The sequence below is a fragment of the Papio anubis genome, chromosome 4 (assembly GCF_008728515.1).
Source record: "Papio anubis isolate 15944 chromosome 4, Panubis1.0, whole genome shotgun sequence".
NCBI lineage: Eukaryota > Metazoa > Chordata > Mammalia > Primates > Cercopithecidae > Papio > Papio anubis.
In genome coordinates, this window is record NC_044979.1 from 128,075,919 (window position 1) to 128,092,502 (window position 16,584).

A 16,584-nucleotide genomic window follows, 5' to 3' on the forward strand; every position below is an offset into this window, starting at 1 on the left:
TTCATGAGAGAACTCAAGCTTTCTACCCTCAGCCACTGGAGTTTCTGCTGTGGGAACTGGGGGACATTCTTGAGCCATGGAAGCCTTGAGGCCGCTGGGACTCAGGAATCTGTGATGATGCCCTCAGTTCCATGAGTCTTGGATTCCAGTTTATTTCTGCTCCACTATGTCCGAGGCCTCCTCTCCTCGCAGCAGCTATTGGGGCTGAAATGTCCAAAGTAGCTTTTGCAGTCACGTGACTGATGCCTCATGTTCTTCCATGTGGTCTCTCTCCCCGACAGAGCAGCCTTGTCATCTCGTACAGTTGTTGGGCTCTGAGAACTCTCTATGGATGCTCTACACCGTTGTGCCATTAACTCTATGGCAACCCTCTACAGATGCTCTTCACCATTGTGCCATTACTCTGTGGCAACCCTCTATGGATGGTCTATGCCATTGTGCCATCACCTGTGCTACCCCCGGCCCCTCCATGGAAACTGCTGCCCAGGTAGCTGTGTCACACCAGGCTCTCTGCCACCCCCAAGCCCCCAAATATACAGTTCACTGGACCAGGATCCCATATAGGCTGGCCAATGATTTTGAAGTCATCTGGCTCAAAAATGGAGGGAAAGCCAGCCAGGCCAGTCAGATGGCCCGTTTTGGAAATTGGAGCGGAAAAACCAGACAGTAGAATCAGTGAGCCACAAGATGTCCTGAAGGCAAGTAGGGCCTGGTTGGACCAATGTGCTGGCCAAAATTACACTGGAGAAGAAACTTGGCGGTGGAAGCAAAACCAAAATGAGCTATGCCGTGGAGAAAATCTCCTTGTTGTGGAGGAAAAATGAGCTTGGTTTTGGCAAGAAGATAAAGAAGGAGAGGGCGAGAACAGAGCTGGGACTCCACAAAGGGCCGAGAGAAGCCAGCCCAGGCTGCCTCCTGCCGTGGCTATCACTGCAGCCAGTTTGCCACTCATTCCCTCGCCTGTCAGTTGGCCTAGAAGTGGGCGGGTGACTTAGCTGTGCTGGTAAAATATATGGGGATTTCCAGCCCATGCAGCACGCTCTCCCATTTGCCAGGTACAGTGGCTCACGCCTGTAATCCCAGCACTTTTGGAGGATGAGGCAGGTGAATCACAAGGTCAGGAGTTCAAGGCCAGCCTGGCCAAGATGGTAAAACCCCATCTCTACTAAAAATATAAAAATTGGGGACTGGGCACAATGGCTTACGCCTGTAATCCCAGCACTTTGGGAGGCCGAGGTGGATGGATCACCTGAGGTCAAGATCAGATCAGTCTGGCTAACATGGTGAAACCCCATCTCTATGAAATATACAAAACTAGCTGGGCATGGTAGCACACACCTGTAATCCCAGCTACTCGTGGGAAAAGGCAGGAAAATCACTTGAATCCAGGAGGCGGAGGTTGCAGTCAGCTGGGATCGCGCCACTGCACTCCAGCCTGGGCAACAGAGTAAGACTCTTATCTCCAAAAACAAAAAAAAACTAGTTGGGCGCAGTGGCAGGTGCCTATAATCCCAGCTACTCAGGAGGCTGTGGCAGGAGAATCACTTGAACCCAGGCAGCAGAGGTTACAGTGAGCCAAGATCATGCCACTGCACTCCAGCCTGGGCGATAGAGTGAGACTCCGTCTAAAAAAAAAAAAAAAAAAAAAAAGTATGGGGAGATGTCTGGGACCATCTTGAGACCATGAGGCAACAAGACCAAGGGGAAAAGCCCACATACTGAGGATGGCAGAGCCTACGTCCTCCATGACAGCATTGAGCCACCATACCTATCCTGGAATCCCCACTTCCAGTTTCACTGATCTGTAAGTCACTGTCTTTATTTTCTTTTTTTTTTTTTTTTTGAGATGGAGTCTCGCTGTGCTCCCAGGCTGGAGTGCAGTGGCGTGATCTTGGCTCACTGCAAGCTCCGCCTCCCGGGTTCGCGCCATTCTCCCACCTCAGCCTCCCAAGTAGCTGAGACTACAGGCGCCCGCCACCACGCCCGGCTAGTTTTTTGTATTTTTAGTGGAGACGGGGTTTCACCATGTTAGCCAGGATAGTCTTGATCTCCTGACCTCGTGATCCACCCGCCTCGGCCTCCCAAAGTGCTGGGATTACAGGCTTGAGCCACCGCGCCCGGCCAGTGTCTTTATTTTCTAGGCAGATTTCTGCTACCTGCAGCCTAAAGCATTCCTCACCGCTTCTCAGAACCCCATGACTCTTGCTATAACTCCCAATGGAAAATCAACCTAAGTTTAGACATTAGAAATCAAATTATTGCTCATATAGAGGGAATAAGAATCAGGATTGGTCCTAGCCTACAGAGGAATCCCAGCTCTGAGTCCTAGCCCCAAAGCCTAGGGGATATGGACAAGGAAAGAAAGAGATATTCAGGCCGGGCGCGGTGGCTCACGCTTGTAATCCCAGCACTTTGGGAGGCCGAGGCGGGCGGATCACAAGGTCAGGAGATCGAGACCTCGGTGAAACCCCGCCTCTACTAAAAATACAAAAAAATTAGCCGGGCGCGGTGGCGGGCGCCTGTAGTCCCAGCTACTCAGGAGGCTGAGGCAGGAGAGACTCCGTCTCAAAAAAAAAAAAAAAAAAATAAATATTCTATAAAAATCCAAAAAATTCCTGTTTTCATCAACTTTTTTTGAGACGGAGTCTTGCTCTGTCACCAGACTGGAGTGCAGTGGCATGATCTCGGCTCACTGCAACCTCTGACTCCCTGGTTCAAGTGATTCTCCTGCCTCAGCCTCCCGAGTAGCAGGGATTACAGGTAAGCACCACCACGCACAGCAAATTTTTTCATTTTTTTTGTATTTTTAGTAGAAATGGGGTTTCACCATATTGGCCAGGATGGTCTCGATCTCCTGACCTTGTGATCCACCAGCCTCGGCCTCCCAAAGTGCTGGGATAACAGGTGTGGGCTACCATGCCCGGCCTTAGACATCTTCTAAAACAGGGCTCAATGGTGAATTGTATCAATTCAGTGGGGCTTTAATGCCTGAGATTTGGAGCAGGAGCAAGAGAACTAACTGGAAGAAGTTGATGGCGGCCGGAACTAAATTGGCCTACTGGGAAACCAGGCCTTTTGGTTACTGTCCAGCCATAAACTTTAGTGCCGTTTTAGATTCTCAGGAATAAGGTGTCCTCAGTTGCCATTCTCTGTGTGCATAGCCACCATCCCCCACCCCCTCTGCAACTTTATTCATTCCTTATCTCCCCCACCTCTCCTCTTTTTTTCTACATTTTCTTTCTGGCTTCTCTTTTTTTTCTTTTTCCTTGAGATGGAGTCTCACTCTGTCACCCAGGCTGGAGTGCAATGGTGCGATCTTGGCTCACTGCAACCTCCACCTCCCGGGTTCAAGCGATTCTCCTGCCTCAGCCTCCCGAGTAGCTGGGACTATGGGCGCCCACCACCTCGCCCAGCTAATATTTTGTAATTTTAGTAGAGACTGGGTTTCACCATATTTGTCAGGCTGGTCTTGAACTCCTGACCTCATGATCCATCCGCCTCGGTCTCCCAAAGTGCTGAGATTACAGGCGTGAGCCACTGCGCCTCTTTCTGGCTTCTCTAAGCAAAGCTAGGAGCCAGAAATCTACAATACCTAACTCACTTCTATTAAGAACTCAATGGGCCAGCTGTGATGGCTCATGCCTGTAATCCCAGCACTTTGGGAGGCTGAGGCGGGTAGGTCACGAGGTCAGGAGTTCGAGACCAGCTGGCCAACGTACTGAAACCCTGTCTTACCTAAAATACAAAAATTAGCCTGGCGTGGTGACGCATGCCTGTAGTCCCAGCTACTCAGGAGGCTGAGGCAGAATTGCTTGAACCCGGGAGGCAGAGGTTGTGGTGAGCCGAGATTGTGCCACTGCACTCCAGCCTGGGCAACAGAGTGAGACTCCATCTCAGGGAAAAAAAAAAAAAATTTCAATGAGAGAGTTACTGTAGGGAGAGACAAGGATGTATTTTGAAAGACTTAGAATGCTGGTTGAAGGCCAAGCAACGAGGTTGGTAGGAGAGAAGCAATCAGTTGATGAGGACTAAAGAAAGCTTTCTTCTGGTCTTTCATCAAACATGGTGTGTGTGTGTGTGTGTGTGTGCGTGTATGTTGCTTCAACACAAGAAATATGCCTGATTCTTCCCTTATGGAATGAGAAGCTGAACCCAAGAGCTCTAGCCCGTCCTCTTTAAATCTCCATTTTTGAAAATATGAAACAAAGAGAAACTGGCATCCTCCTAATGTATCTTAGAAATACACATTATTTCATTTTACTCAGACCTGGAGAAAAACCACCCCCAGCCCCATTTTCCCATCTCCAAACAATCTCCAGCATTTGTAGAGATGTGGCCCTGCAAATTCATCAGATATATGGGGCCCACCCATGGTGTGTTGTGATATTAGAATTTGCAACTGCCAGATTCTGGCACCAAGCCCAGCACCTCTCAATCCTGTCCTTCTGCACCCCACATATTGTATGATGTTTTGAAGGGCAAAGCCACTGCAACATTGATTTTTGCCTGTTGCTTCGTTCCCTCAACAGAGACGTAAGGAATGAAAGCTTCGATTGGGGTGAAAGAAGCAAAAAGTTTAAACCTCTACTTTAATGGGATTAATGCTTTAATGTGAATCTTTTTTTTTTTTTTTTTTTTTTGAGACAGAGTCTCACTCTGTGACCCAGGCTGGAGTGCAGCGGCATGATCTCGGCTAACTGCAACCTCCGCCTCCTGGGTTCAAGTGATTCTCCTGCCTCAGCCTCCCAAGTAGCTGGGACTACAGGTGCCCGCCACCACGCCCGGCTAATTTTTGTATTTTTCGTAGAGATGGGGTTTCACCATATGGGCCAGGCTGGTATCGAACTCCTGACCTTGTGATCCGCCTGCCTTGGCCTCCCAAATTGCTGGGATTACAGGTGTGAGCCACGGTGCCAGGCACTTAATGTGAATCTTAATAAACCCAGAATTCCTCCAGCAAGTTTCCCTATATATCACTGAGGATGCTCTGAAATCCAATAAGGAAAAAAATTGGAAGACTTTTTCCCCTTCTTTGTCATCAAGGTTTTTCTCTGGGATGAATTAGCCTGATTAGTGCCTGAAAGTTCTCCCACGATTTGTCCAAGCTCATTCCTTTTTTGTGTGTGAATTCTCCAATGATGAGAAAGCTAAGCTTGTCCCCAAGTGATTTTCCACACTAATTATACTCCTAAGACTTCTCTCCAGTGTGGATGCTCTCACATTCCGTATTCTCCATGCTTCCCCGAGTTTTCCACCTTCATTACATATGACCATTTTAAATCCCACCTGAATTAGCTGATACTGTCTAAGTAAGGAACTCTGACTGAAGGTTCTTCCTCCTCCATTATACTCACAAGGCCCCTCTCTGCTTACAAAATCCCAGATGTCTGATTAGATCTGGGCACCATCTCAAAGCATTTTTACATACATTACACACAGTTTTCCTCCTTTGTGAATTCTCTGATGTTGAATGAGCTGTACTTTCTCGAAAGCTCTTGCACATTTCTGCATTGATAGAGTCTTTGTTGCATGTCAATTAGCTGATGCTGCATTGGAATGTTGACGATGCCTCCCCATCCCCAGGGATTCTCTCCAAAATCAACGTTACAGTGTTCAATAGCATGGGAGTCCCAGGGAAAACTGTCTATATAAATGACAGATGTTCTCTGTGATACAAACACTAATATTGAATAAATTCTGAATTCTGTTGCACAACTTGGCCGTATCTTATTTGGAGTTTCTCTCACTTCTAAAACATGTAAATGGAATAATGGATTTTTTCTGTATTCATGGCACTCAATAGGATGGGGTCCCTAAAATGGTTCTCTACAATGTCCCCATATATGCAATGGCCCAAGGGGTTCTTCCTGACTGCCACACAAAATCCACTGATGACTATGGCATTAAAGAGTTTCATTGATAAACCCTGAATGCCTCCAGCAAGTTTCCCTATATATCACTGAGGATTCTCTGAAATCCGATAAGGAAAAAAATTGGAAGACTTTTTCCCCTTCTTTGTCATCAAGGTTTTTCTCTGGGATGAATTAGCCTGATTAGTGCCTGAAAGTTCTCCCACGAGAAGTATTTTTTCTTTTTCTTTTGAGATGGAGTTTTGCTCTTGTTGCCCAGGCTGGAGTACAATGGTGCGATCTCGGTTCATCACAACATCCGCCTCCTGGGTTCAAAGGATTATCCTGCCTCAGCCTCCCTAGTAGCTGGAGTATAGGCACCTGCCACCATGCCTGGCTAATTTTTGCATTTTTAATAGAGACAGGGTTACACCATGTTGGCCAGGCTGGTCTTGAACTCGTGACCTCAGGTGATCTGCCCGCCTTGGCCCCGAAAAGTGCTGGGATTACAGGTGTGAGCCACCATGCCCAGCCTACTCTGATTTTTCAAAATTCTTGTGGTAAAAACAAGATAGATATGTCGGAGTTAGTAGTCACTTAGAGATTGAAAAATGTCTTCAAGAGGGGTTAAGTGTTGTCAGATGTATCTGCGTGGCCAAGAACTTAGATACAATGAAAAAATATGAAAGTTAATTCATGTCAGGTAACCACAAAAGGTTGTGTTCACAATGATGTCGGGGATCTCACGAAGGTTCCTTAATATAGACAACATTTCAGCAATAGCCATATTTTAAGCAGTCATCTTTTCTCTCCACAATGTATTCCTGGAACTGCTTTGTTAAAAAGTCACATTTTCTTTGAATAATTACTCATATCCTGAAGCAGCGTCAAACAAATTGTAATTCTAAAAAATACATCATAAAAACAAAAACATAGCCAGGTGCGGTGACTCACACCTATAATCCCAGCACTTTGGGAGGCCGAGGCACGTGAATCACCTGAGGTCAGGAGTTCAAGACCAGCCTGACCAACATGGTGAAACCTTGTCTCTACTAAAAATACAAAAACTGGCCGGGCGCGGTGGCTCACGCTTGTAATCCCAGCACTTTGGGAGGCCAAGGCGGGCGGATCATGAGGTCAGGAGATAGGGACCACATCTCTACTAAAAATACAAAAAATTAGCTGGGCGTGGTGGCAGGCACCTGTAGTCCCAGCTATTCAGGAGGCTGAGGCAGGAGAATGGCATGAACCCGGGAGGCAGAGCTTGCAGTGAGCCGAGGTCAAGATCGTGCCACTGCACTCCAGCCTGGGCTACAGAGCAAGACTCTGTCTCAAAAAAAAAAAAAAATACAAAAATACAAAAATACAAAAACTACCCAGGCATGATGGTGCTTGCCTGTAATCCCAGCTACTCGGGAAGCTGAGGCAGAAGAATTGTTTGAAACCAGAAGGCGGAGGTTGCAGTGAGCCGAGATCACGCCACTGTATTCTAGCCAAAACAGAAACACGCCAAGTAATCCCACTGATTTTTTTTTTTTTTTTTTTTTTTTTTTTTTTTTTTTTTTGAGACGCAGTCTTGCTCTGTCATTTCAGCTGGAGTGCAGTGGCATGATCTCGGCTCACTGCAACCTCCGCTTCCCAGGTTCAAGTGATTCTCCTGCCTCAGCCTTCCGAGTAGCTGGAATTACAGGCACTCACCACCAAGTCTGACTCATTTTTGTATTTTTAGTAGAGATGGGGTTTCACCATGTTGGCCAAGCTGGTCTAAAACTTCTGACCTCAGGTGATCCACCCACCTCTGCCTCCCAAAGTGCTGGGATTACAGATATGAGCCACTGCGCCCGGCCTCAATTTGGTACTTTTTTTTTTTGAGACGGAGTTTTGCTTTCCTTGCCCAGGCTGGAGTGCAACAGCATGATCTTGGCTCACCGCAACCTCCACCTCCCGGGTTGAAACAATTATCCTGCCTCAGCCTCCCGAGTAGCTGGGATTACAGGCATGTGCCACCCTGCCTGGCTAATTTTGTATTTTTAGTAGAGACAGGGTTTTGCCATGTTTGCCAGGTTGGTCTCGAACTCCTGACCTCAAATGATCCACCCACCCTGACTCCCAAAGTGCTGGGATTGCAGGCATGAGCCACCACGACCGGCCAGTTTGAGTGCTTTCTATCAATCCACCTTTGTCTCCTGACTCTTCCTCTTCTTCATATTGTTATTGAGTCCATCTAGTGAGTTTAAAATTTTTGTTATAAAATTTTTGTTTTAAAATTTCCATTTGAGGGTTGGTGCTGTGGCTCATGCCTGTAATCCCAGCACTCTGGGAGGCCGAGGCAGTCGAGTGACTTCAATTCAGGAGTTTGCAACCAGCCTGGGTGACATGACAACACCCTGTCTCTACAAAAAATACAAAAATTGTGCTCACTTCAGCAGCACATATACTAAAATTGGAACAATACAGAGATTAGCATGGCCCCTGCGCAAGGATGACACACAAGTTCGTGATGCATTCCCTATTCTTGCTACAGTCCACTGTCCGTTACCTCGCTTTGCTTCCCTTCCCCGGATCCTGCCATAATGTCACAGGCCTGTGACATCATAACCTTGCCATGTCCATCTCGCGTTGTACCACTGAGGTTGGCAATTGGAAAACAATTTGCCCATCCTCACTCAGGCATGGCGGCTTGCCACCTACTACTGTAGCCCTTGTGCAACAATAAATAAATAAATAAAAATACAAAAATTAGCCAGGCATGATGGTACACGCCTTTAGTCCCAGCTACTAGGGAGGCTGAGGTGGGGGGATCACTTGGGTCTGGGAGGCAGAGGCTGCAGCGAGCTGAGATTGTGTCACTGCACACCAGCCTGGGCAACAGAGACTCCTGTCTTAAAAAAAAGATGGCCAGGCACAGGGGCTCATGCCTGTAATCCCATCTACTTAGGAGGCTGAGGCAGGGGAATCGCTTGCACCTGGGAGGGAGAGGTTGCAGTGAGCCGAGATCATGCCAGGGCACTCCAGCCTGGGCAACAAGAGTGAAACTCCGTGTCAAAGCCTCAAAACAAAACAAAACAAAACAACAAAACAAGGCCAAGTGCGGTGGGTCATGCCAGTAATTCTGGCACTTTGGGAGGCCGAGGCAGGCAGATCATGAGGTCAGGAGATCGAGACCATCCTGGCTAACACGGTGAAACCCTGTCTCTACTAAAAATACAAAATATTTAGCCGGGCGTGGTGGTGGGTGCCTGTAGTCCCAGCTACTCAGGAGGCTGAGGCAGGAGACTCACTTGAATCCGAGAAGTAGAGGTTGCAAGTAAGCCAAAATCAGGTAACTGCACTCCAGCCTGGGTGACAAAAGCAAGACTCCATCTCAAAAAAAAAAAAAGAAAGAAAAAGAAACAAACAAAAAACAAAAAGTAAAAAAGTAGCCAGGCATGGTGGCAGGTGCCTGTAATCCCAGATATTCAGGAGGCCAAGGCACTAGAATTGCTTGAACCAGGGAGGCAGAGGTTGCAGTGAGCTAAGATTGTGCCACTGCACTCCAGCCTGGGCGACAGAGTGAGACTCCATCTCAAAACAAACAAACAAACAAACAAAAACTAATAAAAGAATAGTAACGGAATACTAAGCAACTCTACTTATATGAATCCAACAAGTTGGATGAAATGGACCAATTCCTTGAAAACTACAAACTACCAAAAAACACTCAATATGAAACATAATTTTTTAAATCTTGCAACAATTTTAAAAATTGAATTCATGGTTTTTTATTTTATTTTGTTTTATTTCAAGACTGCATCTCACTCTGTCACCCACACTGGAGTGCAGTGGCACAATCATGGCTCACTGCAGCCTTGACTTCCTGGGCTCAGGTGATGCCCCAACCTCAGCCTCCTGAATAGCTAGGACTACATGCACCTGCCACCATGCCTGGCTAATTTTTTTATTTTTGTAGAGACGGGGTTTTGCCAAGTTGCCCAGGCTGGTCTCCAACTCCTGGAGCTCAAGCAATCCACCTGCCTTGGCCTCCCAAAGTGTTGAGATTACAGACATGAGCCACTAAGGCCGGTTGAATTCTTTTTCTTTGTTTTGTTCTGTTTTGAGATGGTGTCTCGGTCTGACACCCAGGCTGGAGTGCAGTGGCGCAATCTCAGCTCACTGCAACCTTCGCCTCCTGGGTTCAAGCAATTCTCTTGAGTAGCTGGGACTACAGGCGCCCACCACCACGCCTGGCTAATTTTTTTTGTAATTTTAGTAGAGACAGGGTTTCACTATATTGGCCAGGCTGGTCTCAAACTCCAGACCTCAGGTGATCCACCCACCTCACCCTCCCAAAGTGTTAGGATTACAGGCATGAACCACTATGCCTGGCCTTGAATTCATAGTTTTAATAAAACAATTTCTTGTCTTCGTGGTCACATACAACTAGTTTGAAGATTCCCTGGAAGGACCCACGTGACTGCAGATCAAGTTCTACTCTAAGTGGAGATTTCTTACAGCGGAGGATACAAGAACAGCAGGAAAAAGGATATTAACACATGAAGGCTGGAAGGTCAAATGCACACTTTCTTATCCTCTCTCTGCAGGGACAGCACAGACGTATCTTTTCCAGAAGCAAACTGCAAGGACCTGTGTGAGACTCCAGAACTCAAGTGGAGTCAAAATTTGTGTGGTTAGGCCAGGCGCAGTGGCTCACCCCTGTAATCCCAGCGCTTTGGGAGGCCGAGACGGGAGGATTGCTTGAGTCCAGGGAGTCTGTGACTAGCCTGGACAACATGGTGAGACCTCATCTTTATTTAAAAAAAAAAAATTAGGCCAGGTGTGGTGGCTCACGCCTGTAATCCCAGCACTTTGGGAGGCTGAGGCAGGAGGATTGTTTGAGGCCAGGAGTTGGAGACCAGCCTGGGAAACATGAAGAGACCCCATCTCTACAAAAAATAAAAATAAAAATTAGCTGGGCATGGTGGTGTATGCCTATGGTCCCAGTTACTTGGGAGGCTGAGGCATGAGAATCACTTGAACCCAGGAGGCGGAGGTTGCAGGGAGTCGAGATTGTACCACTGCACTCCAGCCTAGGTGGCAGAGTGAGACCCCATCTCGTAAATAAATAAATAAATAAATAAATAAATAAATAAATAAATACTGGATGGAAATTACATCCATGCCCTGTAATTTCAAAGAAGGGAAAATCAAAGAGAAATCTGCGGTGTAGAGGAAATCCCCTTGGACCTGGGATCTGGTCCAGACCAGGCACCGCCCTGCCAGGGAGCAGTGTGTGCACAAGAAATGGTAGGGGATTTTCTATTCTGGGATGAGGGAGAACTGCTGGCAGTGCTCTATGTTTTTTGTTCGTTTGCTTGTTTTTGAGACGGTCTGGCTCTGTCACCCAGGCTGGAGTGCATGTTGCGATCTCAGCTCACTGCAACCTCCACCTCCTGGGCTCAAGTCATCCTCCCACCTCAGCCTCCCAAGTAGCTGAAACTACAGGCCTATGTCACTATGCCCAGCTAATTCTTGTAGTTTTTTGTAGAGATGGGGTTTCATCATGTTGCCCAGACTGTTCTGAACAATCTTAGGTGATCTGCCCGCCTCGGCCTCCCAAAGTGCTAGGATTACAGGCGTGAGCCACTGCCCCCAACCTACACCGTACCTTTTGTGTGTGTGTGTGTGTGATTGACTGATTGATTGATTGAAATATTCTACTTTTTCATAGTTAAAATTGCTTATAGGCCATGTGCAGTAGCTCACTCCTCTAATCCCAGCACTTTGGGAGGCTGAGGGAGGATGGCTTGAGACCAGAGTTTGAGACCAGAATGGGCAATATAGTGAGACTCCCATCTCCATAAAAAAAAAATTTAAAATTATCTGGGGGTAGTGGCTCATGCCTGCAGTCCTAGGTACTGAGGAGGCTGAGGCAGAAGGATCACTTGAGCCTGGGAGTTTGAGGTTGCAGTGAGCTGTGATTGCACCACTTACCTCCAGCCCGGGTGACAGAGCAAGACCCTGTCTCAAGAAAAAAACAATAAACAAATAAAAATTGTTTATAAAAATTATTATTTCATTAGTCATACTAACCAATACCCTCTTTTTGTGAACAATTTTTCAAAATGGTATTTCCTTTTTTTCTGCCAGGATATAGACACAATACTGCATATACTCATTTGAAGGTACACAATTCTGTTACTTGTCTTTTCCCTTCACTTTTTTTTTTTTTTTTAAAGACAGTCTCACTCTGTCGCCCAGACTGGAGTACAGTGGCACAATCTCAGCTATCTGCAAGCTCTGCCTCCTGGGTTCAAGTGATTCCCATGCCTCAGCCTCCTGAGTGGCTGAGACTCCAGGTGTGCATCACCTTGCCGGGCTACTTTTTTTATTTTTTGTAGGGTCTTGCTGTGTTGCCAGGCTGCTCTCAAACTCCTCCTGCCTCAGCCTTCCAAAGTGCTGGGATTACAGGTACATGCCACTGCACTCAACCAATTTTGTCGTTCCTTTTTTTTTTTTTTTTTTTTGACAGGGTCTCACCCTGTCACCCAGGCTGGGGTGTAGTGGCACAGTCATGGCTCACTGCAGCCTTGAACTTCTAGGCTCGAGTGATCCTCCTGCCTTAGCCTCCTGAGTAGCTGGGATGACAGGTGCTCACCACAATCCCTGGCTAATTTTTGTAGAGACAGAGTTTTGCCATTTTACTCAGCCGATGTTGAACCTCTGTGCTTAAGCAATCCTCCTGCCTCAGCTTCCCAAAGTGCTGGGATCACAGGCGTGAGCCGCTTCTGGCTGATTTTGCCATGTCTTGAAAATGAGATTGGGAGCTCCCTGAGAAAACGCTTCATTTTCCTTGCATGTGTTCCTCATTAAACTAGCCCAATGTTCACTGCTTAGCCAATCCCAACATTGGTTATAAATTATCTAAGCTAACGATAAATTATCTAAGCTAACAATTCAAAGGCAGCTGGGCGCAGTGGCTCACGCCTGTAACCCCAGCACTTTGGGAGGCCAAGGCGGGTGGATCACATGAGGTCAGGAGTTCGAGACCGGCCTGTCCAACATGGCGAAACCCCATCTCTACTAAAAATACAAAAGTTAGCTGGGCATGGTGGTGGGTGCCTGTAATCCCAGCTACTTGGGAGGCTGAGGCAGGAGACTCGCTTGAACCCAGGAGGAGGAGGTTGCAGTGAGCCAAGATCGTACCACTGCACTCCAGCCTGGGCCACAGGGTGACACAGTCAAAAAAAAAAAAAGGATTCAAAGTCTGGGCGTGGTAGGTCATGCCTATAATCCCAGCACTTGGGGAGGCCAGGTGGGCAGATCACCTGTGGTCGGGAGTTCGAGACCAGCCTGGCTGGAACCTTTTTTTTTTTTTGAGATGGAGTCTCGCTCTGTCATGCCCAGGCTGGAGTGCAGAGGTGCAATCTCAGCTCACTGCAACCTCCCACCTCCTGGGTTCAAGCAATTTCCATGCCTCAGCCTCCAGAGCAGCTGGGATTATAGGTGCCTGCCACCAAGCCTGGCTAATTTTTGTATTTTTAGTAGAGACGAGGTATCACCATATTGACCAGGCTGGTCTCAAACTCCTGACCTTAGGTGATCTGCCTGTCTCTGCCTCCCAGAGTGCTGGGATTACAGGTATGAGTCACCTTCCTGCTCAGCCAAAAAAGGTTCCTTTTAATCCTTTTTCATTCATCATTCACAAAGACTATCTTTTTTTTTTTTTTTTTGACAATCCCTATTTTTAGATCGCAGGAAACTAGGTGGTAAAAACTTCAGCACTATATATATATATATATTTTTTTTTTGAGACAGAGTCTTGTTCTGTCACCAAAGCTGGAATGCAGTGGCATGATCTCGGCTCACTGGAACCTCCACCTCCTAGGTTCAAGTGATTCTCGTGCCTCAGCCTCCTGAGTAGCTGCAATGATAGGCACCTATCACCATGCCCAGCTAATTTTTTTGTATTTTTTGTAGAGACAGGGTTTCACCATGTTGCCTAGACAGGTCTCAAACTCCTGGCCTCAGGCGATCCGCCCGCCTCGGCCTCCCAAAGTCCTGGGATTACAGGTGTGAGCCACCGCACCTGGCCACCCTATATTTTTGGTGTAGTTTTTCTTACATTAGAATGACATGATAAAGGCTAAGCCCTACGTGAAATGGACACATTTGGTATTTACGACACTGGCTATATAGCATTTGCTTCCTGCAATGATTTTAAAATGCTTAGAAATAAAATCCCTGGCCGGGCATGTTGGTTTGCACCTATAATCCCAGCACTCTGGCAGGTCAAGCCAGGAGGATCACTTGAGCCAGGAGTTCAAGATTAGCCTGGGCAACATAGTGAGACCTCATCTCTACAAAAAATAAACAAAATTAGATGGGTGTGGTGGCATGCGCCTGTAGTCCCAGCTACTCAGGAGGCTGAGATGGGAAGATCTCTTGAGTCTGGGAGGTCAAGGCTGCAGTGAGCTGAGACTGTGCCACTGCAGTCTGGCCTGGGTGACAGAGCAAGACCCTGTCTCAAAAAATAAACAAAACCTCTGCTACTCTCAGAAAATGACGTTAATTCAGAGGAATAAAATGCTGTGGTGGTGTGGGATGCGGTGGTGCACACCTGTAATCCCAGCTACCCAGGAGGCTGAGCTGGGAGGATCGACTGAGCCCAGAAGTTCAGAGCTCACCACTGTGATCTCACCACTGCACTCCAGCCTGGGTGACAGAGTGAGACTCTGCCAAAAACAAACAAACAAACAAACAAACAAAACATAATATTTGACTTCGTATGGCTGTTATTGGGATTAAATGACGTAATGTATGAGGAACTAGTATATAAAGTATAAAATGATGTTAAAATCTTAGTTATAAGAGTTGTTGATGGTATTATTTGGGGAAATGAAACCAACTTATTGAGCATGCACCTAGGCTAAAAGGTGGTGCCCATCCTACAGGGATAAGGCATTGTTAAAAGTTTTAAAAGAGGCTGGGTGCAGTGGCTCACATCTGTAATCCCAGCACTTTAGGAGGCCGAGGTGGGCAGATCGTGAGGTCAAGAGATTGAGACCATTCTGGCCAACATGGTGAAACCTCATCTCTACTAAAAATACAAAAATTAGCTGGGCATGGTGGCATGCTCCTGTAGTAGTCCCAACTACTTAGGAGGCTGAGGCAGGAGAATCGCTTGAACCCAGGAGGTGGAGGTTGTAGTGAACAGAGATCACACCACTGCACTCCAGCCTGGCGACAGAGAGAGACTATCTCTTAAAAAAAAAAAAAAAAAAAAAGTTGTAAAAGGTTTTTAGTTCCTCATTCACAACTTTTCTTGGGTTTGCACAAAGTCAGTTGACATAACAAGATTGAATTTGTTTTTATTATTTCATTTTTATCTTGTAATGAGAGTTGTTTTTAACTCCTGTTTTAAATCTTACGTAGTTCTAAATCAGCTTTTTATTTTATTTTATTTTATTTTATTTTATTTTATTTATTTTGTAGAGATGGGGTCTCACTATGTTACCCAGGCTGGTCTGAAACTCCTGTGCTCAAGCGATCTTCCTGCCTCGAACTCCCAAAGTGCTAGGATTATAGGATAAATCTGCTGTCTAAAACAAAAATACAGCTGGCACGGTGGCTCATGCCTGTAATCACAGCACTTTGGGAGGCCGAGGAAGGCGGATGATCTGAGGTCAGGAGTTCGAGACCAGCCTGGTCAACATGGTGAAATGCTGTTTCTACTAAAAATACAAAAATCAGCCAGGCGTGGTGGTGGGTGCCTATAATCCCAACTACTTGGGAGGCTAAGGCACGAGAATCATTTAAAAACCCAGGAGGCGGAGGTTGCAGTGAGCCGAGATGGCACCATTGTACTCCAGCCTGGACAACAAGAGTGAAACTCCATCTCAAAAAAAATGAAGAAATAATAAATAAATAAATAAATAAATAAATAAATAAATAAAAGCACAACCTGAAAAAAAAAATTAGTACCCTTCATACAGCAGGAGGACGGGTTTCCATGTCTGCAGCTCCATCTCCAATCATGATTATTTTCTTAAAATGAAATTTTTCCTTTAAAAGTCGAATCACTTTTCCTTTTCCACCAGATCTGGCTATTGGCTGCGTGTCATCAAAACGTGCATATCCACCTTAAAAGAGCAGTAAAAACAGGGTTAAAGACCCACAGAAGTATCTTACCAGTGCCAGCTTTCTGCATAGATGATATCTTCACTTATATGTCACTGAGAAGGCAAAAAATGGCTCTCGGTAAAGTCGCACAGCCTGGAGCTCCATACCTGTTCCTGGGAATAAACAAGCTTTGCTTTTCTTTTATTTCCTTTTATATTATGATTATGATTATAGAAATGGGGTATTGATATGTTGCCCAGGTTGGTCTGGAACTCCTAGACTCATGTGATCCTCCTGCCTCGGCCTCCCAAAGTACTAGGATTACGGGTGTGAGCCACCACACCCAGCCAATCTTTGCCTTTAAATTACAAATATCAATTGTAGAGATGGCTCTATTAGGTCATAAATACCTAGGGGTGAATTTGTTGTATCCTTTAAGCTTCCAGTAATTCTCAAACCTTGTTGAGGTGGTAGAATATCATAAAATAGTAATACATAAAATTTATTTATTTATTTGTTTATTTATTTATTTATTTTGGGGACAGAGTCTCGCTCTGTTGCCCAGGCTGGAGTGCAATGGTGTGATCTCGGCTCACTGCAACCTCCACTTCCCAGGTTCAAGCCATTCTTGTGTCTC

General features: G+C 46.2%; 1 non-coding gene across 1 annotated transcript; it reads left to right on the top strand.

The window, feature by feature from the left end:
* Positions 1 to 8,262: 8,262 nt before the first annotated feature.
* On the top strand, positions 8,263 to 8,366 carry LOC116274689. The gene has a single exon (XR_004183473.1). It is a non-coding gene; the product is annotated as a U6 spliceosomal RNA (small nuclear RNA).
* Positions 8,367 to 16,584: the final 8,218 nt, after the last annotated feature.